This window comes from Dermacentor variabilis, chromosome 2 (genome assembly GCF_050947875.1).
Source record: "Dermacentor variabilis isolate Ectoservices chromosome 2, ASM5094787v1, whole genome shotgun sequence".
Lineage (NCBI taxonomy): Eukaryota > Metazoa > Arthropoda > Arachnida > Ixodida > Ixodidae > Dermacentor > Dermacentor variabilis.
In genome coordinates, this window is record NC_134569.1 from 83,529,806 (window position 1) to 83,553,569 (window position 23,764).

At 47.4% G+C, this 23,764-nt stretch overlaps 1 protein-coding gene and 2 non-coding genes across 3 annotated transcripts in view; 2 read left to right on the forward strand and 1 right to left on the reverse strand.

The window, feature by feature from the left end:
• The first annotated feature begins 2,188 nt into the window (after positions 1 to 2,188).
• The window catches only part of LOC142570360 (membrane metallo-endopeptidase-like 1), a 189,654-nt gene continuing 168,078 nt past the window's right edge, over positions 2,189 to 23,764 (forward strand). The window contains exon 1 of the mRNA XM_075678748.1: positions 2,189 to 2,229. The gene's annotated coding sequence lies outside the window, so the exon portion shown is untranslated. The remainder of the gene's footprint in view (positions 2,230 to 23,764) is intronic.
• On the forward strand, positions 18,683 to 18,764 carry TRNAS-GCU (transfer RNA serine (anticodon GCU)). The gene has a single exon. It is a non-coding gene; the product is annotated as a tRNA-Ser (tRNA).
• TRNAS-GCU (transfer RNA serine (anticodon GCU)) lies at positions 19,951 to 20,032 on the reverse strand. Its single transcript has one exon. It is a non-coding gene; the product is annotated as a tRNA-Ser (tRNA).

Here is a 23,764-nt window from a genome sequence, read left to right on the forward strand (position 1 = left end):
GAAGAAGGAAACAAGCGCTTGAATGGACAGGTCGTTTCCCAGATCGTGTGTTGGTACAGTATAAGAAACTCAGCGGCGAGAACTACAAAAAATAAATGAAGGTTGCCATTAGGAACTGCGGCAATGTTATCTCTAAAGGAGGAAGTTCTTAAGCCTACCTCTCAGCCTGTTCCATAATAGTCCACCTTTCGCGGATTAAACGACGTGTATAAAAGCAAAAAAAAAAAAGGAATGAATAAAAGCTTAATTTGCAGAAGGCATGTCTTTATAGCCCTAGAAAAAGAAATCGCAGCTCACTGATAGCGAGCAGCGTAGCCGAGATGAAATGAAACGTCAGTGGACGCGAGGAGAGTACGGGATCCATTCTCTGTAATCGCGTTTCCGCGTGCCCCGACAGGGGGGATTCCACTTTGAAGGGACCGCAGAGATGATGCCCCGAGCTCTTTCTCTCTCTCTAAACGAATACAGAACGCCTAGTACGCCGGTAAGTGCAGGGGTTCTTTCTGAACGGAAGCATCGTACGGGAAGCGGAGTACTCGGGGAACGAATCCGCCTGGGCAGCCGCGATTTGGTGAATTCGTGCGAGGCGCACGGCGTTCCTCTTTCTTCCTTTCTTTTTGTAGGGACTTGTCTGGTGGCACTGCTGTTATACTTTGCATCACTGCCGGAAGCAGGAAAGCTCCGGGCAGTGCTCGGCTAGTGCGGGATCTCTGGTTACACTCATCACGGTCGAAGCACGCTACCTTGCGTCAGAAAAAAAAATATTCTGGCTGAGAAAAAGAAAATCGGGAAGCTATATTGTAGGGCACCCGATTTAATAGGAATGCAACTCAAAACGCTTTTGTTCAATGTCACCGCTCCTGACCTTCATCACGGCCTTACGACATTCTGGGTACGCTTCAATCGCAGCCCGAAAGGAATCCCAAAGGGAATTTTCAGTGTACCACTCCGGTGTGCTGACGGGCGTGGGCCTCCCATTCAAGAATAGCCGACACAGAGAAGTCCACTGGGTTTGGCTCAAGGTAATTTGCCGGCCACTCTTCGGCTGGAATGAAGTCGGACGTGAGGGTGCGACACCACTGCTGTGGCGTTGATTTGCTCTTCGACTGTTCTGCTAGATGGCCGTCCTGCTGCAAAGTCCAAGACTACTCACCGAAGTGGGCCAGGGACAAGGGTAGCGAGTGAGGCTCTAGAATACATTTTAAGGTACCTGTGAGCGTCAATCTTTGCGCCTTTTGTCACAGAAACAAGAGGTATGCGGCTAGCAGTGGTTACCCCAGCTATGACAGACACCACGTGAAAGTCCCCCCCCCCCCAAAAAAAAAAAAAAAACTGTCCCAGTGGCTGCACCAGCAAGCTCTGACCCAATTCGCGGCCCGACCCAACAGCAGCCGGCATTTTTCCCATCTGCCCTGTAATTCCGTAGGTCTATGCCTTCTCTGGAACTTGTAGAGGAACACCTTGAGATCCCTCCATACGGCTCTTCTCATTGTTGCCGCCGACACATTCAGCTTCAAGGCACGCCTTCTGATGCTTCTTTGTGGCTGGCATTCCATGGATTCGCTTCATCGCAATTTTATTAACCTCTTCCCTACTGATAACAATGTAGGCAAGGAAATGAGCAATGTTTTGTAGTTTGCTTATCACTATTGCAGAAGTTCACAGAATAAAATGGTGGCTTAAACAGCATTTTGAAGCCAAAGAATTGTGTCGACAAATGTGGGCAAAGAGAGCAACAAAAGTGGAGGAAAAAGAGGGAGCTAGGCAGTGTAAGTAGTTGCTGGCTACTCTGTGCTTGGGAAAGGGTTAAAGGGAATAAGAGGAGAAATAAAAAAAGAATGAGAAAAGTTCACGCAAGAACGAGATACTTTGCGCTACAACATTCAAAGACGGTCGCACAGTTCACAAGGCCTTGAACGCCGAAACCCGTCTGGACCAGTGTCTTAGAACTTTTCTTCTGCGAAGTGCCTCGTGAGCTGGTCGCAGCCATTTTCTATTTTTTTTAGCGGTCACGTGAACTAACATTGGGCAACGTAAACCATGGTGCAGGTTGATAAATCGCATGATTGGAATGCCTCGGAAATTTTCGGTGAAGTGTACTTGGCTTTAGAAAAAGTGTCCACAATCGCGAACAGTAAAATTTGCAAAAACGCGCGCAGTCATGTTCTTTTTCTTTCTCTTTTTTTTTAGCGGCCGCCTGAGTCGAGATACAGTGTCCTCCTTTGGAAGGTGAGTAAACCATGGTCCAGGTTAAGAAAGCGCATGATTTTAATGTCCCGCTAGCTTTCGTACAGCAGTATTGGATTTATAGAGAGAGAGAGAAGGGAAGACGGAAAGGCAGGGAGGTTAACCAGACTGAGTCCAGTTTGCTACCCTACACGGTGGATTTATAAATAGTTCTCACAAATGGGGACATTGGTAGCGAAGAGGTTAAGGTGAGACGTGGCCACATGACCACTGCTGATTAAGTCCTTCAGTGTGCCACGTTTGAGATCCCAGTGGGCAATCTTGCCGTGAATATTTAAGGATTCAGCGGCATCGGAAGGAAAGTATCTGGCGTTGCTCAATGACAAGATGGCAAGCCGATTCGTTCTGGGACGCGCAATTTTCCGAAAAATAAACAAAACATCATGAAACACGGTCGAAATACATAAGAAATATTGAAGAAATGTTTGACGAAACGATGTGGAGAAATGTAAAAAAAATCAGAGGCACAATTATCGATCAAAAGATGTGACAGTAATAATCGCGCACCCTCCATAATTATGCAGAGAAGTTCGATTGTGCGGCATCGGGTAAACAGATTAGCGGAAAAGACTGAACAGCTGGGTCTGTTGGTGCACGCTTATATGACACAAAAGTTGTCGTTAGTAAAAGAAGAATTTGTAGCTGAGAAAGGAAAAACTGACGACTATTCGTGGTTCAAAGGCCTTTCACGTTTAACAACAGTTCATTTAATCGTGGAAGCAGGTAGCATCAGTGGGCACTGGCACTCTCTACAATATTTTTCAAACCAGAATCTCTCCCGGGTAACCTGCTTGCCTTTCTCTCTCTCTCTGTGTGTGTGTGTGCGTGTGCGTGTGCCTGTGCGTGTGCCTGTGTGTGTGTGTGTGTGTGTGTGTGTGTGTGTGTGTGTGTGTGTGTGTGTGTGTGTGTGTGTGTGTGTGTGTGTGTGTGTGTGTGTGTGCGTGTGTGTGTGTGTGTGTGTGTGTGTGTGTGTGTGTGTGTGTGTGTGTGTGTGTGTGTGTGTGTGTGTGTGTGTGTGTGTGTGTGTGTGTGTGTGTGTGTGTGTGTGTGTTTGTGTGTGTGTGTGTGTGTGTGTGTGTGCCTGAAAGTGAATTTTTTTTTCCTTGTTAGAATTTCAATTTCCGCAGTCATTGGTTAACTTAACTCCATGAATGCGTTTCCGCGCGTGCGTGTCTGTGTTTGTGTTTGTGTGTGTGTGTTTATAGAAATTTATAAATAAGGAGATATTGGGACAAACATACGGTGCCAGCTACTCATCTCCACATGGGTGGCATTGAAATGCAGCACACTACAATATACCACAAAAGTAGAAAAAGAAAGACATTATAAAATGACACTCTATAAGTTGACCCATTACAGGTGTCCCAAACGCTGCAGACTCTCACACAAACAGTAACAAGAGAGAAACGTGCATGATAAAATGACACATCCCAACTAAAGTCAGATAGTGTTTTTTTTTTTTTTTTTGCAGCTTAGAGGTTTCGCACGGTCTGGAAATGTTACGTACGCATGGGATGACTCTTAGAGGTTGGGAATTCTCAAGTTTTAAGCACTGGAAGTGCAACGCCAAAGGCAACATAGCAAAGCGGACCATGTCAAATGCTCTGGTTAAAACAAAGTTTTAAGTGCTACCGAGAACAAGTCGCTCCCTGCCGTGGTAGCTTAGTGGTTATGGCGCTGTGATGCAGCGCTTCGAGGTCATTAGTTCAATGCACGCCGCGACGGCCGTATTCTTATGGGGTTGGAATGCAAAAACGCTCGTGCACTTATATTTTAGTGCACGCGTTAGAGAACGCCAGGGGGTCAAAATTAATCCGGAGATCCTCACTACGGTGAATGTCATAATGAGATTGCGGTTCTGGCACGTAAAAATTCAGAGTTTAGTTAATTTTTAAGAATAAGTAGGGGACCCAGCGAAGGCAACGACGAATACGATGGTGACACTAGCGATGATGGCACGACGACGATGGCAACAACAATAGCATTGGCGATGATTACGACGACACAAGAATGATGAAAGCGATAGCTCGCATCGTCGTAGACACAGAATCGAATCCTTGATAGATAGATATAGGTAGCTTTAATTCCTGCTTCTTTCGCCAAAGAAACGTGATGATGATAAACGTGATAATGATGCACGAGACAGACGTCACGAAATATGGATGGAAATGCTCTTAGAGGTACCGCTGTTAAAATTAAATGCGGCGGGTGGCTTTTTGAGGAGTGCCGATCGGATCGCAATGTTCTCGGCGTGAAAGTTACCACCAGTGCGTGTAAGGTGGCGAAGCCCAAGACACGAGGCAAGGGAATCAAGAAATGAAAATGAAAACTTACAGGAGCGTAGACAAAATCGCGAAATAATAGTGCGAAACAAATATTGTACTTCCTCGGCATCGCAAGAATAAAAGTGCTCATTGTGCGGCAGAAAGTAATCAGAGGACATTTCATTAAGCCACACGCGGAAATTGACTTAAAATGTATGGAGTTTTACGTGCCAGAACCACGATCTGATTACGAGGGACGTTGTAGTGGGGGACTCCAGAAATTTGGACCACTTGGGGTCCTTTAACCTGCGCTTAAATCTAAATGCGCGGGTGTTTTGGCATTTAGCCCGAATCGAAATGTGATCGCCTTTTCCGGGATTCGATCCCGTGACCTTGTGCTTAGCATCCCAACACCATAGCCACTAAGCTATCGTGGAGGGTGCAGATTAAGTTATTAGAGGACGTAGTATACTGCCCTTCCGAATACATATTTCAGGGTCACATAAGGAAATCACATAGATTGATAGTGATCCTCTAGCTTGGCGACAGTGAACCGCTAGCTTCTGTAAAGCAAACTCTTTGTTTGTTTTTTTCTTTCCACCCGATCGAGTCCTGCTTTCCTGAGCGCTCTGTCTTTTTCGATTCTGTCGGATGTACGCGTTGTAAAGGTACATGACAAAAATCTTTTAAGCATATTCTCGTGCAAAAACCGACGACCATATTCCCTAGGTTCTTTCATTTGTATATGCGATTTTTGAAAGTACTTTGGAATAAACGAGCCCTCTGTTTATTGTTCCAGTAGAGGTGCGGAATTGTGGCCTTGCTTAGCTCACCGCGTATTTCAGCGCTAGTCATTTTAAAAGATTCAACACCCTGATATATGAGGGAAGCCTTTTCTTGGCGAACTTTATTGTTTTGGAAAGAGGAATCACCGCTTCTCGTAGCTGTAGTCTGAACTAAAGGGAACCGAATAAAATTGAAATAAAGAGAGAGATGGGGTACCCAAATTTAAGGTGCCAGGCAAGTAATTTAACATTAAAATTTATGTGCCTCTAAATCCCTCCCAAAGTCGCGGTGGGCGGTGAAAGGACAGAGGGGCGGCTAAATGGAAAAGCCGGGAAAGATAACCGGGCCTGAGTCCGGCTGACAATCCTACAATGGTGGAACAGACGGAAGAAGAACATGAGAAGATGGGTGCTTATCCAAGCACATACGAGCTGTAGGTACGCGAAGTAGAATATTCAAGGTTGCCTTACAGTCACTCCGGCTGACTTCACGAACCGCCGCAGCGCTCGTACCGCTCTCTGCACGTGCGATTTGCGAAGCACTGGTCCCAAGATCTCGCTCTCAGTGAAAGGTCTCCCATCTAGCGGGCCCAGGGAGGGGTGCGGAATTTGTGTACCCTTTTATCATCAAAGGAGCGGCATCCATTCAGGAGATGCGGTGCCGTTCTTGCGCATGCAAATACGAACGCTGAAATTAGGGCCGTCGGCCATTCCAGCCAAGGAGGGGCAAGCCTTGGTTGCTAAGGTGAACCCACGCCATGAACGTGTTTGTTCTGTGCAAGGATACGAAGATACATTTGGCTATGCAAGAGACGTCGTGATGGGAGAATCTGAATTAATTCTGTCCGCTTGGGTTGTAATGGAATTTAACTACACGAGTCCATTTACACTCCGCCTCCATCAGAGTATATCGGTGCCAACCGGAAAACAATCCTGCGACCGCGTCGACAACGATACAATGCCCTATACAAATATCCTTTTGTGGCGTGCTGGAAAGCGCTTGTGTTGTGCTCTCCGCTATCCTGCGGTCTGTGTTTGTTGTCTACAAATTTACTTAGTTTCGTGTCGCTGTAGGAAACGACATACCGAAAGCAAGAGAGGCAAAGCTAAACAAGACAAGTTCACCGGAAGATGAAGACTTGAAACAAAGCTAGTAGGACGCTGGCTTTTCGATACTTTGTCTGATACCCGTTCATCGAGGCTTATACCCAGTCAGACGAGCTAATTTAGTGACACTTCGAGCGAGTACACTTGGAGTGTCTTCGTGAGGGTCGCGCTAGACTTCGAAACGAAGTAAAATTCGGGATTGATGACAGTGACGATCTATGAAGCCATAGAGTCTCATATGATTCATGTTATTTTAAAAGTTAAGCTTTCTTCTTTGGGAACCTCGCCGAGTTTCGTGGCCTAGGCTGCGGCCTGGTCGTTCCCTTGCCGAATTGGCCGACCAATCACAGCGGAGCACGAGCGCCGTGAATAGAATGGATAGACTGGATTCGAATTGCGCTGGGTGCGTACGCGCATGCTGCCTCTGAAACTACGATGCATTCAAGGTGTCCGTCGTACTCGCTAGCAGTCGGAAATTCCGCTAAACAAAAGGCTCGGCATAATGTTTCGTCTCTTTATGCACTCCCACAAAGCTTCGCCGTACATAGATTCCAGCTCGTTGGATCTGCTGCAACCTTCTTAGATTTAGTAGCAGTCAGTGCTTTATTCTGAAAAGAAATGCTTTGTTTTACAAGATGATTTACTATAAAAAACAAATACTATAATCTCTTTAACAGGTGCAATCGTTTTGAGCCAATACAAGCAAGGAGTGTATTCAAAACCTGGACAGTAAAAATGGCGAGCAATAATCGGATGCATGCTGAAAATTAATGCTTCAAGGTCGTTTTAGCTCCACTGATGTCCCCAGAATATTTATAACCCTTTAAATCAAACAAAACTGGTCTTAGAATTAGGGCCCACTCTGTATTGAGTATTTTCTTATTTTTTCTTGAAGCACTGCCATACAGGCTACACTTAGACGGACTCACTTCGCTGCGCTGAATAGTTAGTTCTTCGACCGCGCTCGCCAGTAAGTTCACTTCACAGCAAGTGTCACTAAACCATTCCGTCTGAGAATAACACTAACGGCGAAGTGCACTTCCTTGGAGGGTCACTAAAATTGCACGTCTGACTGAAGTATTACTGCACCAGCCCCGCACAGAACGCATATATATATATATATATATATATATATATATATATATATATATATATATATATATATATATATATATATATATATATATATATATATATATATATATATAGTAGAACACACAGGCACATTATACATATAAACTCCCAGGTTAGCTATATACCTTGTTGGTGTACGGACAAAGAAAACACGTCTTTCAACCGGCCCTTTCAGGCTGGTGCAAAACGCCCAGAATAATCACCGTTGTCTTCCAAAGGCGCGAACATGCAGCCTCAGCGCTCAAGTATGATGGCGCTTCATTAATAATACCTCTACCGTGTTTTTGAAGCATTCAGCAGAGTGAGACGGCCATCTTCAGAATAGCCTCGGCTGTGCGTACGCGTATGAACTTCTAGCCGGCGTGACCCATATGTCCCTATCGTGTGTGCAATATTAAAGAAATGGCATTTATTTCTCTATTGTGATTACTCTGTCACGGGGTCGTCCTCAACACGTTCTCGATTTTAACAGCGTGTGGTCTTTTCCTCATGCAACACTCGAAACATTGTGAGAAGCTCCTTACATTCTGCACCACTTTTTCTGAGTTATCTATTTAAGGCTGACATCTCACGTTTCCATGTTTCTCGGGGAGCCACTATATAATGTAACATTATACTGTGAAAGTGCATGCTTTCTTTCTTGAATTTCCTTTTCTCCCTGTGGTTCATATTTACAGGACCGTTGTTATGTTGTTATCTGCTGTACGTATTTTTTTTTCTTCGTGAGGAATCAGGGAAGGGAAATCTGCCGACTTTGTGCCAACAGGAAAAAGACAGCAATAGCTCTAAATTGCCTATTTCGTAGGGCTTATTTTGTTATTATTGCGATAGCAATTATATGAGCACTCCAGGCGCATTTCTGCCGTCGCCTTCGGCGTGATGTTCCGTTTATAGTCCAAGGGCGTTAACACTGTCGCCGCGCGCCCTATGCTGTATGTGTGAGTGAAAGCGTGCGAGGGGAGCCGCTTTGAATCTCGCCCGCGCGAAACGGAGGAAAGCGTGGAGGAAGCGCGCCGTCTTCCTTCGCGCGCGTTGCACCCAAGGTTGTGAGGCACCGGAAGGAGCGGGAGGGGGCGGCGTTCTACTCCGGCTGCAACTGTACATGTGGCGGCGGCGCGCGGTCGCGCGGCTGTATCTTTAGAGCGATCTGCGATGGGGCCAGAGTCTAGGTGCGTCGGCTGCTCGAAGCTTTGTGCGTGATGTGTGTTCTCGGCGTTCAGTTTGCGTTGAAGCTATAGACAACACGAAGGTCACTTCGCTCGCTGCTGCTGCCGCGATTCTTCCCGCCAGCGTTTTGAGAGCGAGTGTCCGCGGTCATCGAGTGTGATGTGTTCATATGTTTGCTGTTCGCGCTGACGCCGTACTCGTTAATTTAGTTACCAAGCGAATGTTTGCAAGTTGATACGGCCGATAAGAGTACTATCCTTGCTTCGTAGGTCTGTTTGTTAATTTGCTATCGCAATCGATGCTTCGCATTAGGGAGAAACTGCGACTCTTTCTTCGATAGGAACTACATGGAGGCCTGAGGCGCGGTCGCGCCGTCGTCATGCTATCACGCTATCGACGGTGCATGCGCCGTTCGCGCGCGATGAATTAGTGGGTCTCCAGTGACGTGGAATAAGTTTGACTGCAGAGGCTTTATAGTTTGACTGAAAAAAAAAAAGCAACGACGAAGCGAGATGGATGCTCCGCTCTATCGCCTCGGTGGTGGAGCCTGGCCAGCGTTCTGCCTTCCACTGCTGACTTGGAGGGTCATATAAATTGACACTAGGGTTGCTGCTGAGCTGCTGTGTGTATGCACAGCTCTGAGCGGAACGATCGATAAATGTTAAGCTAAGTTTATCTGCTATTTCTCTTGACGTTGACTATACGCCGAGGCTGTTTAGGTCGGTCTCATCTGCCATCCCGGTGCGGCGTTTGCAGCGCCACTGGCGACGCTCCTCATTCCGCCAGCGTTGTGAGACGCCTGCTAGCTGCCGGGCGCTGTTCCTTCTAAACTGAATTGAATTATGGTGTTTTAGGTGCTAAAACTGCGATTTGATTATGAGGCACGTTGTAGTGAAGGACTCCGGATATATTTGGCCGTCTTTAACGTGCCCCCAATGCACAGGACACAGGTGTTCTTGCATTTCGCCCCCATCGAAATGCGGCCGCCGCGGCCGGAGTTCGATCCCGCGAGCTCGTGCTTAACAGCGCAACACCACATAGCTGCTAAGCCACCGCGGCGGCTGCTGCTCCTTCTGCCCAGCAGCTGTTATAGCACCGTCCATGGAATTTGATTGCAACGCGAAACCTTACAATCAGTGTCAATGCTTCTTCCCTGCGGGCAAAAATGCCAAATTTTTCGGCACTTTCCAGCATTATAATATAAGTGCAAACCGGTGTTCCTGTGCGTCTTGTATCTGGCGAAAGGCAGGTGCTACGGTAGGCGAGAAAAAAAATAAGGAGGGATGGACAGGGAGGTTAGCCAGTTCAATACGGGCAGGGTATACTCTTTACTGTGGAAAGGAGGAAAAGGAGTTAAAGCCGTTAGCCGGAGAAAAAAGAGAGAAATAAAGCACTAAAAAAGAGCAAATCTGTGCACATAACGCACTGTTAGCACGCGACAACTTTCTTTTAATGTATGCCGCCCAGTCCGCGTGTCCTCAAGAAGTAAACACAACGCGCTTAAAGCCTTTCATACTGTGGACGGTCAGGTCCTGTGTTCGAGTATTCTCTGATCCGACAGGGGGTGGATGGTCCGGCCTGTCTAGCCGTAGAGTAAGCTGATTCTTAATGCGTCGAAATTTTGTTTCTCTCTGCTGAAAAGCATAGCACTGGCGTTAAGTGTACGCCTGCAAAATAGAGATGGAGAAACAGCACCGGTGGCAGAGAAAGCTTTCAGTTCTAAGTCGGTGCACACCAGCGTCAAATCCGGATAAAAGGCCTTCAACTTACTTCTGGCGCATTGCTCCGAAAAAAAGAAACAAAAAGCACGAAAGATGAGTAAATGAAAATGCTGAAGACGACTCGCCATTCCTGAGCCGGCATTCCATTCCTATTTCTATTCCCCTGTAGAAACCCCGCCGCACAGTACTTAGCGGCGAAAGCATTTTAGCCAAGCTCTGGAATACTTTGAGACCAAAGGCGAAGAGGTAACGAACGTCATGTTTGCACTTGCTCCAACGCTCACGAGACTGGCCTGAACCACTCAGTAGTTTTGTATCGCGGTAGCAGCACGCGCGCGAGCTTCTGAACAGCAAAGATTTGGGTCGCCTTGCGTTTGCAGCGCATTACAGTTCTCTTAAGTTGTGCATTTGGCGCTGTTTTTTTGCAGCCGTGACACTTTCTTTTTTCATATACCTCAGCCCTCGTACTGTTTACCTTCATTCAGCCTTTAAGTGTATATGTGTGTACGTGAGCGTGTGTGTGTGCGTGGTGTCTATCTTGTGGCAATAAGAACCAATAAGAACCGATTAACAGAGACATATATCAAGCAAAAAATGGTTGCTCTGTCTTACGCATGAACCAACGACGTATGGGTGAAAGTAAGCAGGTGCGGTATAAAGTATGAAGAGCACACGTTCCCTAAATTCTTAACGTGCCTCCATTTGCGGAGCAACGTGTGTCGGTAGACCACGTTTCTGTGGCGCTCTTGCCCGCGCTGTAAGTCACGCACAAATAAACGGATAAGGCGAGTGTCAGTGAAATAATTAAATTACACAACAGTAACAAAACCAGTGCTGAAACAAACAAACAAACAAGCAAGCAAGCAAACAAGAAAACAAACAAACGAGTGGTTACAAAGCAATTTGGAGACGACAAAAGGTATACTAGGTGTAGGTGACGCCATGAGTGACCCACCTAGAGCAAAAAAAAAAAAGAAAAATCATTCCCCCTTGCTGGTTAGATGTATGAATGTACGATGCAGCGAAGGAGGATGCACTGCAGGAGATGGAAAGAGGCACCACGAGAAGAGACGTTATCGGTCTGCCTTCATGCGCGTGGCGCGGTGGCCATTTATAGCAACTCAATTTCGCGTCCCGTCTGCGATAACTGCATCGATTGTCGCAGGGAGGAAATAGGATGGACTCGCCTCCCCTTTTTCCCTCCTCGTCACTCCAGCACATGCACCTCGCACGGCTGCTGGTTTGGCGCTTACGTATATACAAATACTCTTTCCCCTGGTTTAGTTATACTTCTTATCCTTTCTTCTTTCTTTAGTCGTTCTTCTTCCCCTCTATTGTGCTTTTCTTCCTGCGTCATTCCAGTTTTTCTACCATAAATTTATACCATAAATGTACCGAGTACAAAAACATGTCTGAGCAAACCAAGAAATATTAGATGGAGAAATCTTACTTCCGCAAACAAGCGTATATACGCAGGTGAATCTGCTCTATAGCGCGCACAGGTCAATATACGCGCAGCAAAATGCGCTCTCTTGCGGAAGTGGTTGGCTTTCCTGATATAGTCGTGGTTTTGTGTATACATAGAGTGGAGATGGGCCGTGTTTTTCGTGTTCGCTCCGTTAACACCGGGTCAACGCCCCATTTGGCGTTGTCGAAGGTTACCAATTCGGAAATGCGACGCTTTTTCGCCAGCACAACTGTCCGCGTCTTTGGTCTGTGTGTAGTCGATTCCACTGCGTTTAGGACCTTATGCAGACTTCAATTACCCTCGTTAGCTAACTCCGCTCTATATTTCCTGAATCTTACGTTTCGTTTTGTGTTACGACGCGTTTCTTATTACTGCTAGTATATTATGTGTAAAGGAGTAGCCGCCTCCAATTTCTTTCTTCTATTTTTGTGTCGCTAATGACAAAAATTCTGGACTCAGTGCGTGCGCTGCCGCTAAGCTCAATGGTATTTGCTGGACAACACTCACTCCTACACGTGGAATGTCGCGCGAAATCTCCAATGGACCATGCTTCGTCGGTCAGCTCCGACCACCCCTCTTTAAGACCTCTTCCGGTGAAACGAAGTTGTATATATTGAATATATATATATAGTTGTATATAGTTGAATATATATATATATATAGTTGGCGCTATCAACGCTTCACGTGCTAATGCGCAAGATATAGGGTTAAATGACAATTACGTTTTTACATTGGCATATTCAAATTGCTGGCTAAGTTTGCGAAATTACCATTTCTTGTGCTTCGCTGTCCTTAGAGGCAAACCTTGAAGGCTCGGATCTCTGCATTTCTACATAGCAACAGAGGTTCGAGGATATATGTGGAGATGGCTTCCTTCGCGCTATCGACATTTTCACAAACAACTTCCTGGGATTTGTCATAACGCCCGCTACGTATTGCTGTGAAGACGCTTGAGCGCCTTCTATAAAGCGCTGCCAAAGCCGCGCCCAATAGTTCAGAGTGGGACGTGTCGTATAACGCACCCACAGAAAGGCGTACGGATTACGCCGCCTCGATAAAACTCGTCGTAAAGTTTGTCTTTATACCTGCGAAATAATTGCGTAATCAGCCGGCCAGAACATCTCGACCAGTCGATGTTTCAATAAAGCCGCACGATGACTGGTCGGCTCGCTGAGAGACGGCTCCGAGCGCGAGTGTTATATGTCGGCGGGGGAGCAGTTCCGCTCTGCGCGCGGCTTTCTTGCGCAACCGCGCGTGGTTCGCGTCTCTCGGTTATATATGCCGCCGCCAGGTCGATTGGAAAAGCAATACATAAGGCGTCAAGCAGCGCCGCCGTTCGAGCAGCCTCTGGGCGCAACAAAACGGCACCCACGTGCGCGCTAACGAGCCGACGCGGGCGCTCGCGTTTGTTACGAAAGCATGACTGTCTGCAGCAGCCGCCGCCCCATTCCGTTAACGGATCCCGAAGGCGCCGTAACGTACCGCAGAAGCACGCTGCACAGGTGCGACGGTGATAAGGCTAACCTAACGCGCGCACTCACCGGGTTAGAAGGAGATGTACAGCCTCCGTTTGACTGCGTGCTTGTGCAGGGGCTATACCTCTCACAGTGACCTATATGCGGCCGTCTCAGTCAAATAATGGGAACGACAATCCATGGCAGAGAAACCCGGGTTTAGCTTCGAATGAAATCCATCTTCGTTCATGTTGACACGAATGTGCGCACTCAGTCCGTTTCCAGAGACATTTAGCTTCATGGGTACAACGTCTTCAAAGTTAACGCATAAGAAATTTTAGTAAAGACATCTTAGCTATCCAAATGTTGCTTGCACAGGCGGTTTATGTGTTTGGGTGGACACAAGTATTGCAAACAAAAGTGAGTAAATACATAATTAACAAAAGCTTCTTAATTACATTTTTAAATTTCGAGACCAATGTTCATACTTGAAACTTCACAGTAATTGTATGGTATGGTATTCCTTATAATTGTACTTCAAGCCTCCTTCTTCTTCTTCTTCTTCTTCTTCTTATTTTATGTCCACTGCAGAACGAAGGCCTCTCCCTGCGCTCTCCAATTACCCCTGTCCTGCGCCAGCCTATTCCAACTAGCACCCGCGAATTTCCTAATTTCGTCGCCCCACCTAGTCTTCTACCGTCCTCGACTGCTTCCCTTCTCTTGGTACCCATTCTGTGACCCTAATTGTCCACTCGTTATGTAACCTAGGCATTACATGACCTGCCCAGCTCCACCTTTTTCTCTTAATGTCAATTAGAATATCGTCTACACCCGCTTTCTCTCTGATCCAAACCGATCTCTTTCTGTCTCTTAACGTTATGTCTAGAATTCTTCGTTATATCGCTCTTTGCGCGGTCCTTAACTTGTTCTCAAGCCTCTTTTGCAGTCTCCAAGTGTCTGCCCCATATGTCAGCACCGGTAAAATGCACTGATTGTACACCTTCCTTTTCAATGATAATGGGAAGCTTCCAGTCAGGAGCTGACAGTGTCTGCCGTATGCGCTCCAAACCACTTTTATTCTTCTGCGAATTTCCTTCTCATGATCAGGGTTCCCTGTGAGTAGTTGATCTAGAGATAAACGTACTCGTTCACAGACTCTGGAGGCTGAGTGGCGATCCTGAACACTTGTTCCCTTGCCTGGCTATTCATCATTATCTTTGTCTTGTGCGTATGAATCTTCAACCCTACTCATACACTCTCTCTGTTAAGGTCCTCAATCACTTGTTATTTTTTTTTTTATTCTAGAGCAGCGTGATTGTGAAATATTCACCCATCGAACTTGATGCACAATACCCTGCTTTCGCGTTCGCAGGCGGATGTTACGTAACTTATTCCGCATAGCACGCCACTCTAGAAGCCGGGCGAAGCTGATAAAAGCTGCGCTCCACTCGGCTAGCAACAATAAGAATGGCTTCCTCCTTCCCCCGCAATCAGTTTCGTCATATGGTGTTCCGTCTTTGTGTCACATTGCCGTTTCTGAATGTGAAGTGGGTCTACTGGGCGTTAAACATTATGATAAATCTCGGAGCACAAATGCTTTAGAAGTGTCAAACAAAATGACGTTGGCTTCGAATGTGACTGCCTAGAAGCTTATAACATAAAGAAATACTGCAGTCACAAACTTTAAACAAGTTGAGGCATTTTTGTTAATTATCTCGTTGCTCACTCTCTTGTTCGCGAAACTTGTGTCCACAAACGCATAAACCGCCTGTGCAATGAGAATTTGTGTATATAGCATTGCAATTTTATCAATGTCACTGTTACTTTAACTTGTACGTCGCTGTATATTGAATAACTACTTGTGTACATCCACTGAAAACGTTACTGTCACCACCGTGACCGCCGTGACCGTGTCACTACAGTGACACCACCGTGACCTCATGGGGTGTGTTACTGTCTTAAGAGGCACAAAACATGGAAATCGTTAGGATCGACTATTTTGTCTGTATAATTGACGAAGGCATCCATTTACCAAAGCTGTAGTCTTGCTGCTGTTCCGCAAACGAAAGACAAAATATTCGTGTCCGAATATTGATGTTGTGGGCCGTACGGACAGATGAGTTATCGCATTTCTCTTAGAAAGAAAATCAGCTAAGAAAGGCTGCCAGAATAATCTAGGAATAATTGTAAGCCTGCTGTGATGTTTCAGGGTTTTGCGCATCTATGAGCGAACCCTAACGGTTGAGCGTGCGACACCATTTCGTACTACCAGAAATTATACACGGAAACGAAACTTTGTGAATAGTTTCGATTCTCGAATAATCCAAGTGCCGGAAATGAAGATGCTGAAATGGATGTACGTAGTAGCAACAACTTGATTAGGGCGAGCTGGCTCATATAGAGTAAAACTTGAAGCAGCGCGAAGAATACAAAGACAGGAATCAAAACAAACACAACAGGACGCGCCTGTTGTGTTTGTTTTGAGTCCTGTCCTCGTCTCCTTCGCGCCGTTTCAAGTTTTACTCTGGAAGTACGTAGTGATGACGAAAAACAAAGCTAGGAGAGGGCCACGTCGAAAAAAAAAAAGAAGGAAACGCACTAATTGGAATAAATGTGAAGCAAACCTTTAGTGAAGTGGCTAATTGATGCTTGCTTTAGGGATGGTCAGGTTGTGATGGTTAGGGATTGATTAGGTTGAGTGATGGTTGCTTTAGGGATTGTCAAAGAAAGCTTCGCTTTATAAGAAAAAAACATTGGCTAGACATAGTTTGTTCACGCATTGAAGACTTGATTTTAGCAAAATGACGCGATGTGGATCTGTGAAGACACTGGCAAGCACATCATTAACGAAAATTTTAAAGTAAAACACTTGAGGGAGAAGTTTACAGTTGCAAAGCGGAAATGGCGGGTTGCTAATGCCGCGAAAGGCGGACCTTGATAGGTGCAAGAGCGCAATGGTTTTCCCTGTCCAGGCGCCACACTATAAAGAAAAGGTTTACACCCTTTGGGTTGTATTTTGTCGCCAAACAATAATTGTCATCTGTCTTGCCCGCATTTCCCTTCTTTAACGCAGCGAGCCCGGTACTTCCTAGTCACGAACGGCTTGCGCGTTAACAGCTTGACAGAGCATTCGCGACAGGAAAGTAGCGAGCAACATTGATTTGGGCTAGATGGCGCATACTTTAGCTTGGAAGGAGCAGCGCCAACTAAGACGACCACGAGCGGGAGAACGACACTTGTCGCGGGAATGGCCCTTGTCCTGGGTCGTTCTCCCGCTCCTGATCGTCTAAGTTGGCGCTGTATCTTCCTAGTTAAAGTAGCGAGCGCCGAGTTTTCAAAAGAGGTCACGCAAGCAAGGCAGATGATGATTATTGTTTGGGGACAAGATAAGCCCCAAAGGGCGTGAACTTTTTTTAGAATGCAGCGTAGCACGGCAACACACTTTGGCGTCAACGCTAACTTCAGACGCCAGTGCTGTCGAAGAGGGCGGTACACACCGCCTCTTCATGCTGCGGTACTTCAGTATGTAAAAAAGACATTTGTGGGAAAAAGACATCTTCGGTTCAAAGCGTTGTACAATATCTATCCTTAGGTGTATACTATAGGATAAGGAGATGCGGCTTGGAAGTAACACTGAAATGCGCACAAAGTGGCGAGGAGGCGCATCCCTTTCTTGCGAACCGCGTGGTAGTGAGTAAGTAAAGCTTTGTTACACAGCATGGCTCTCTTGGCCTAAGGAGAGGGAGGGGGAATAAGGGCAGGTTAGGTAAAAACAATAATAACAGTAACAAGAAAAAACAAATTTAGAAAGCTAAAGATAAGTATAGTACCGCCCTTGAGGTTGTCTTCGCACGCAAAGTGCCACAATGACAACGCCTAAGCGTCCGGCCAAACCCAGTCATCCAGACAGTGGACGGTGGGCCTTCTGTGCGCTTTTTTCTTGTCTTTCGAGGCTGCGGCAATCCAACAGACAGTGGTGTAAATTGGGCCGGGGCTCACACGTTGCATGTCTAGAATGGCGCACTTCCACGGGATGAATCAGCTTCCTCCACCGCGCTTGCTGTCACTTGTAAGACAGTGACAGTGTGCCGATTGAACCGGCGCGTAGGTGGCATGGGAGAGTAGTCTTTGCTTTCAACGCGATAGCGTTAAGGAGCTCGTGTCGCAGAAAAGCCGGTGTCGTCGGCGTCGGTGTCGGGTGTCGGCGTCCGCGGCGTTGGCCGTGAGCGATAAATCATGGCAGGCACTTCATAAATAAAAAGCAACTTCCAAGATGGGCTGGGTGGGAATCGAACAAGGGTCTCCGGAGTGTGAGACGGAGACGCTACCACTCAGCCACGAGTTCGATGCTTGAAAGCGGTACAAAAGCGCATCTAGTGAATGCGGTGTTGCCTTAGAAACGAGCCGTAGAAAGTTATACTGCGGTGTATATCGGTAATTATGAGCATGTAACTTACAGAAGTCGCATTTACACGAATAGCGAAGTACGTTTCCGCTACATTTCTTCTGCGCTTACCACACACGCAGAGCCATCTTGCGGCAAACAATAGACCCCCTCCTCTCAATGTACGGCGCTGCCCCGACAGGTGGCGCGCCGCGCGCGCATTGGAGCTGTGCGCGGACCGGTGCCAGGCGCCTCGCGTCCCCGACTCCCTCTCCCCTGACGACGCTTCGCCGTGCTCCCACACGGGTTGCAGAATCAAGCGCCGTTCCTTTCTTTAGATTACTATCTATCTATCTCTCTGCCCGTGCCGATCACGACGTTTGGCTGGCGTAGATCGTTTCCCCCTCCGAGACACCGAGTTCTTTGCTTCGTTCCGTTTGTTCAGGCGCGCGTTTCGTTGCCGCGCCGAACGCTGCGTTGCTCGACGCTCACCGCGTGATAGGTGGGCGCAGAGTCCGATGCGGGGCGCCTCGTAAGTGATCACTGTCTGAGCGCATTGTCTTACACCCCTTGGCGGGTCGACGGCAACGCTGTCGCGTTCCACTCTTGAAGGCGAAGCTTAAGCGTCCTCCAATTTTTTGTTGAACCTTTTGTCGAACGGAAGAAAGAAATTAAATGCGGTGATACTACATATAAACGAGGTGCAGCTACCATGAGAAAACAAGGAGAATGTCGTAATAACTCAGCGGCGACTTGCGTCGAAGTCTACGGTAACGTGTCGGTAGGGCACAACACGCCTGCTGCTGCTGCTGCTGCTGCTGCTGCTGCTGCTGCTGTTTCCGAGAGGTTGGCGAGCTGCCATTTACCGCTCTCCGCAACCTTATCGGATACCGTTCCGGTGGGGCTGATTTCCCGGTTGCGGAGCGCTTCGCGAAGTTTGGTTGTCGTTCGGACGAGGTGGCCGAGTGGTTAAGGCGTTGGACTGCTAATCCAATGGGCTCTGCCCGCGTGGGTTCGAATCCCATCCTCGTCGCAAATGGTGTGCGCCTTCTTTTTCTTTTGTTTTTTTTTTGCCATTAGGAACAGCATTTAGAAAAGTAGCTGGCAGTACGAATTATTCTTTTACGCGTTGCAGTGGTAGCAACGATTGTCTTGTGCTGTGTTTATAACATACACTCCTTGATAGACGATGAGCAGAACGTGAACAAGGTGAATGCAGGAGCCAACTTTTCGACAAGTGGACTTGTCTTCTTCAAGGCATTCACCTTGTTCACGTTTTGCTCATCGTCTTGAATTTCCATCTCCCGCACTCCCTGTGTTTTCCCTGGACTCCTTAATAGGTGTCACGTGACCAGTGCGACCCTTTGTTAGCTACCATCAAATAATGAACGAGAAGTTATCCCTACCAGCCGTGCGTTTTCACTCCTGTAATGGCCTTCTATAGAGCCTGACAATGCATACAAGAACAAACCCTGAGAACAGATGACGGTATTAGATTTGGCGGTCGTAGTCGTAGGGATGAACTTGACTCCTCGTCGGGACTTAGGCGAGCAGGATTTATTTGCAGTATTTACATTATTTACATCTTAAACAAGAGAGATACATTTACACAGTCTAGCTTCCAAGCGGAGCAAAACGAGCACACAGCTCACGAGTACATTTCGAGCACGCCAACGAGCACCCTCTAGCAGCCGACAATCGTTACTTATAAGCACTTAGTCCCCCCTTGATTCCAAGGGGGGACTAATAAGGGGGGACTTTCTTTTTTTTTTCAAGTGCGACAGATTAAATTAAGTCCACTAGTGGCCTATTTAGCATGTTTGTGCCTTTAACGTGCATTGAGCAAGGGCGGAGCTAAAACTTAATGTTAGCAGTCCAACATCATCGACATGACAGTGTCCGTGAACTTGACATACCGGGCGTTCTTTTTGTTTTTTTGTATTGTTTGGTCTTTTAGATTATGCAAAATTTATTAATATCGCCTGTAGCCGATAAAACAATTCTAACCTTTCAAAAGTATTACTCGAAGAAGCGGGCATTACTTGCACAAGAAATAAAAATGCGCATTCGAATAAGTTGAGCTTGCTTATAGTTGGTACACATTGTGCTCGCGAAAGCTACGCCAGACATTTTGCCGCTCTCAAAATCGATCGTGCTCCTTCCTCGTCATCTATTCCTTGGCGCTTCTTTGTACAAGAAATAAAAAAGCAAAACCACAGCGACGAGGATGGGATTCGAACCCACGCGGGCAGAGCCCATTGGATTAGCAGTCCAACGCCTTAACCACTCGGCCACCTCGTCAGCTTGCTCAAGGCCGTATGCACAGCGGTGAACAGTCTCATTCATTCATTCATTCATTCATTCATTCATTCATTCATTCATTCATTCGTTCGTTCGTTCGTTCGTTCGTTCGTTCGTTCGTTCGTTCGTTCGTTCGTTCGTTCGTTCGTTCGTTCGTTCGTTCGTTCGTTCGTTCGTTCGTTCGTTCGTTCGTTCGTTCGTTCGTTCGTTCGTTCGTTCGTTCGTTCGTTCGTTCGTTCGTTCGTTCGTTCGTTCGTTCGTTCGTTCGTTCGTTCGTTCGTTCGTTCGTTCGTTCGTTCGTTCGTTCGTTCGTTCGTTCGTTCGTTCGTTCGTTCGTTCGTTCGTTCGTTCGTTCGTTCGTTCGTTCGTTCGTTCGTTCGTTCGTTCGTTCGTTCGTTCGTTCGTTCGTTCGTTCGTTCGTTCGTTCGTTCGTTCGTTCGTTCGTTCGTTCGTTCGTTCGTTCGTTCGTTCGTTCGTTCGTTCGTTCGTTCGTTCGTTCGTTCGTTCGTTCGTTCGTTCGTTCGTTCGTTCGTTCGTTCGTTCGTTCGTTCGTTCGTTCGTTCGTTCGTTCGTTCGTTCGTTCGTTCGTTCGTTCGTTCGTTCGTTCGTTCGTTCGTTCGTTCGTTCGTTCGTTCGTTCGTTCGTTCGTTCGTTCGTTCGTTCGTTCGTTCGTTCGTTCGTTCGTTCGTTCGTTCGTTCGTTCGTTCGTTCGTTCGTTCGTTCGTTCGTTCGTTCGTTCGTTCGTTCGTTCGTTCGTTCGTTCGTTCGTTCGTTCGTTCGTTCGTTCGTTCGTTCGTTCGTTCGTTCGTTCGTTCGTTCGTTCGTTCGTTCGTTCGTTCGTTCGTTCGTTCGTTCGTTCGTTCGTTCGTTCGTTCGTTCGTTCGTTCGTTCGTTCGTTCGTTCGTTCGTTCGTTCGTTCGTTCGTTCGTTCGTTCGTTCGTTCGTTCGTTCGTTCGTTCGTTCGTTCGTTCGTTCGTTCGTTCGTTCGTTCGTTCGTTCGTTCGTTCGTTCGTTCGTTCGTTCGTTCGTTCGTTCGTTCGTTCGTTCGTTCGTTCGTTCGTTCGTTCGTTCGTTCGTTCGTTCGTTCGTTCGTTCGTTCGTTCGTTCGTTCGTTCGTTCGTTCGTTCGTTCGTTCGTTCGTTCGTTCGTTCGTTCGTTCGTTCGTTCGTTCGTTCGTTCGTTCGTTCGTTCGTTCGTTCGTTCGTTCGTTCGTTCGTTCGTTCGTTCGTTCGTTCGTTCGTTCGTTCAGCGACCAGTGTTCGCTGCGGCCAGTAATCGTGACCTTGTGCTCCGATGCATCCAAAGCCGCTGAGGCACTCCTGAGAATGATTAATTAACTAATAAATCCAACAACAATTAACCGATCACTTATTATTAAAAGTTTAATAATTACATTAAGTAAGTAGTTAATAAATAGCACACAGAATTCGAGCACGTGCGGATGCGGACTGTATAATATGACAGCTGAGACCTTTAACAACTCGCCATCTTTATCGAGACAAGAATCGTCCTTCGCATCTTGCTCGGCAGTCTCGCGTCGTATAAAACCGCGGAGGGAGTTGCTGCGAAAGCGACATCTGCATAGATGTGGGCGTTGGAGCCTGCGAAAGTTTGCCGACGACACTTTCACAGACGGTGAACTCCCAAGTCCTGTGCGAAACCACCACACGAACCTCGTTTTCTCTCGTGAGTGAGGCTGTGGGCAGGAGCCTTGCCCATCACAAAAGAGCTAAGACGGCGCCACCGGAATCACAAAAGCTATATTTCTCGAAAAGACTATACAGATGCACGAATAGAACGTGTAAGCTTGTGCCGAAGCCTTCCCAGGTTCTGCTTCTTTTCCCAGGTATGCTAGCTTCGTTTTACGGTGGGACGGGTACGTGCCTGTTTGCCCGCTGGCTGGCTTTAGGATTCCATATCGGCAGCATTCGTCCTATTGAGACATGCTGCAGCGTAAATGACTTCGCAGATTGCGTTGCAGCTTGCACTGGGCCGATACACCCCTTTGTGGTCTACCGATTAGTTGCTAGCTATTTGCTTTCTAGCACATGTCTAGACGATCATTACACGCCGTGCGCTCTCCCCAGTTGATCCAAATCAATGGGCTCCATGTGAATCTTGCATCGGAGATGAATTCTGAGCCTGGGTTCAGTGACCCTGTTCGCAAACATTAATAACATGAACTCATGCGAATCAATAGGAGCCGACCTTAGATACCTGATCGATAATGCGGCCGTGACCTAATGATATCAAAACAGAAGGCTCGCTGGCCAGCCGTCTAGCCGAGAGAGAGGGAGAGAAAGGTACTGGCATAAAGGAGAAAAACAAACGCGAAATAGCCATGAAAACGAAGGGCCGCAGAAAGGCGGTATGTACGGTACGTTGGGATCACTCCTTCGCCAAACATCAAAGGCAATTGCGCTGCCGACATGCGGGCGACACGGCATTCGGTCACGCACGCGGGGCTTCCGTGCCAAGAAATCTTCGTGCAGAGAGAGAAAGTAGGAAAGGAAGCAAGCAAACTAAAGAAGAAAATAACGTGGCCGGTGCTTTGGGATCGCCCCAGTTCCGGAGAAACTCTATATGGGAAGACGGGAGGGAGGGGGGGGGGGGGAGGACCCGGCTGTATAGCTAAGACGTCGTGACCCGCACTAAGATCGCCGCCACCGTCGCCGCCCTCCGATCGAACAAAAAAGGACAAACGAGTCGCTGAGGACCGTAAGAGTGTCCTCGCATCTCCAAAGAGGGGCGCACAGACACACACCGTTTTCTTTCTATATGTTTCTTCGACATTTCGGGCACACATATATATAGCAAGGTCAGGGCTGCACGGCTCGCCGCTGAGCTGCGTGTACCTGCTGGTGCACTCTTCCTTCTTTTGTGAGCACCACGGAAAGCGTGTACGGAACGCACAGATCGATGTCCCATGCCAGAGTCTCGGTGTCGAATCAACGTACAACAGCAGAAGCAGCGCATGGACACGCTCAAGGCACACGCAATGGTACGAGCAAGCAGGCGCGTATGCCGTGCGAGGAGAGGTACGAGGACGTATGGGGGCGTGTGCGTGTACGCGTAGTTTGAGTTTGCACAGACACCGGTGTGCAAAGCAAGGCAATTTACCACTGCTCCGCAGGCATCGAGCATTGCGCACAAGTGGCAATGTCAGTCGCTACCGCCCCAACGTTCTAGCATTCTCTCCCGAAGAAGTAGGTCAATATCGCGCTCAAATATATTAGCGCGCCCGACCGTGAATAACAATAACACGCTTTTGGCTTCTCGAATAGAGCGGTAGCTTCTTTAGCCCGTTATACTACCCGCTGTGGTTGCTCAGTGGCTATGGTGTTGGGCTGCTGAGCACGAGGTCGCGGGATGTAATCCCGGCCACGGCGGCCGCATTTCGATGGAGGCGAAATGCGAAAATACCCGCGTCTACCATACATATACTTAGATTTAGGTGCACGTTAAAGAACCCCAGGTGGTGGAAATTACCGGAGTCCTCCACTACGGCGTGCCTCATAATCAGAAGATGGTTTTGGCACGTAAAACGCCTTAATTTTTTTAGCCCGTTATACTTTCTGGGAAGTCGATGAATGAATTGCAGTTACCGACATACCTACAACGCGGTCGTTAGCTACTGCCCGCATAGATAAGCGATGACTACCTTCTCCCCCCCCCCCCCTTTTTTTTTTACGGCAATAGTTCTATGAGAAACACTCGACGTGGTTGCTTGAC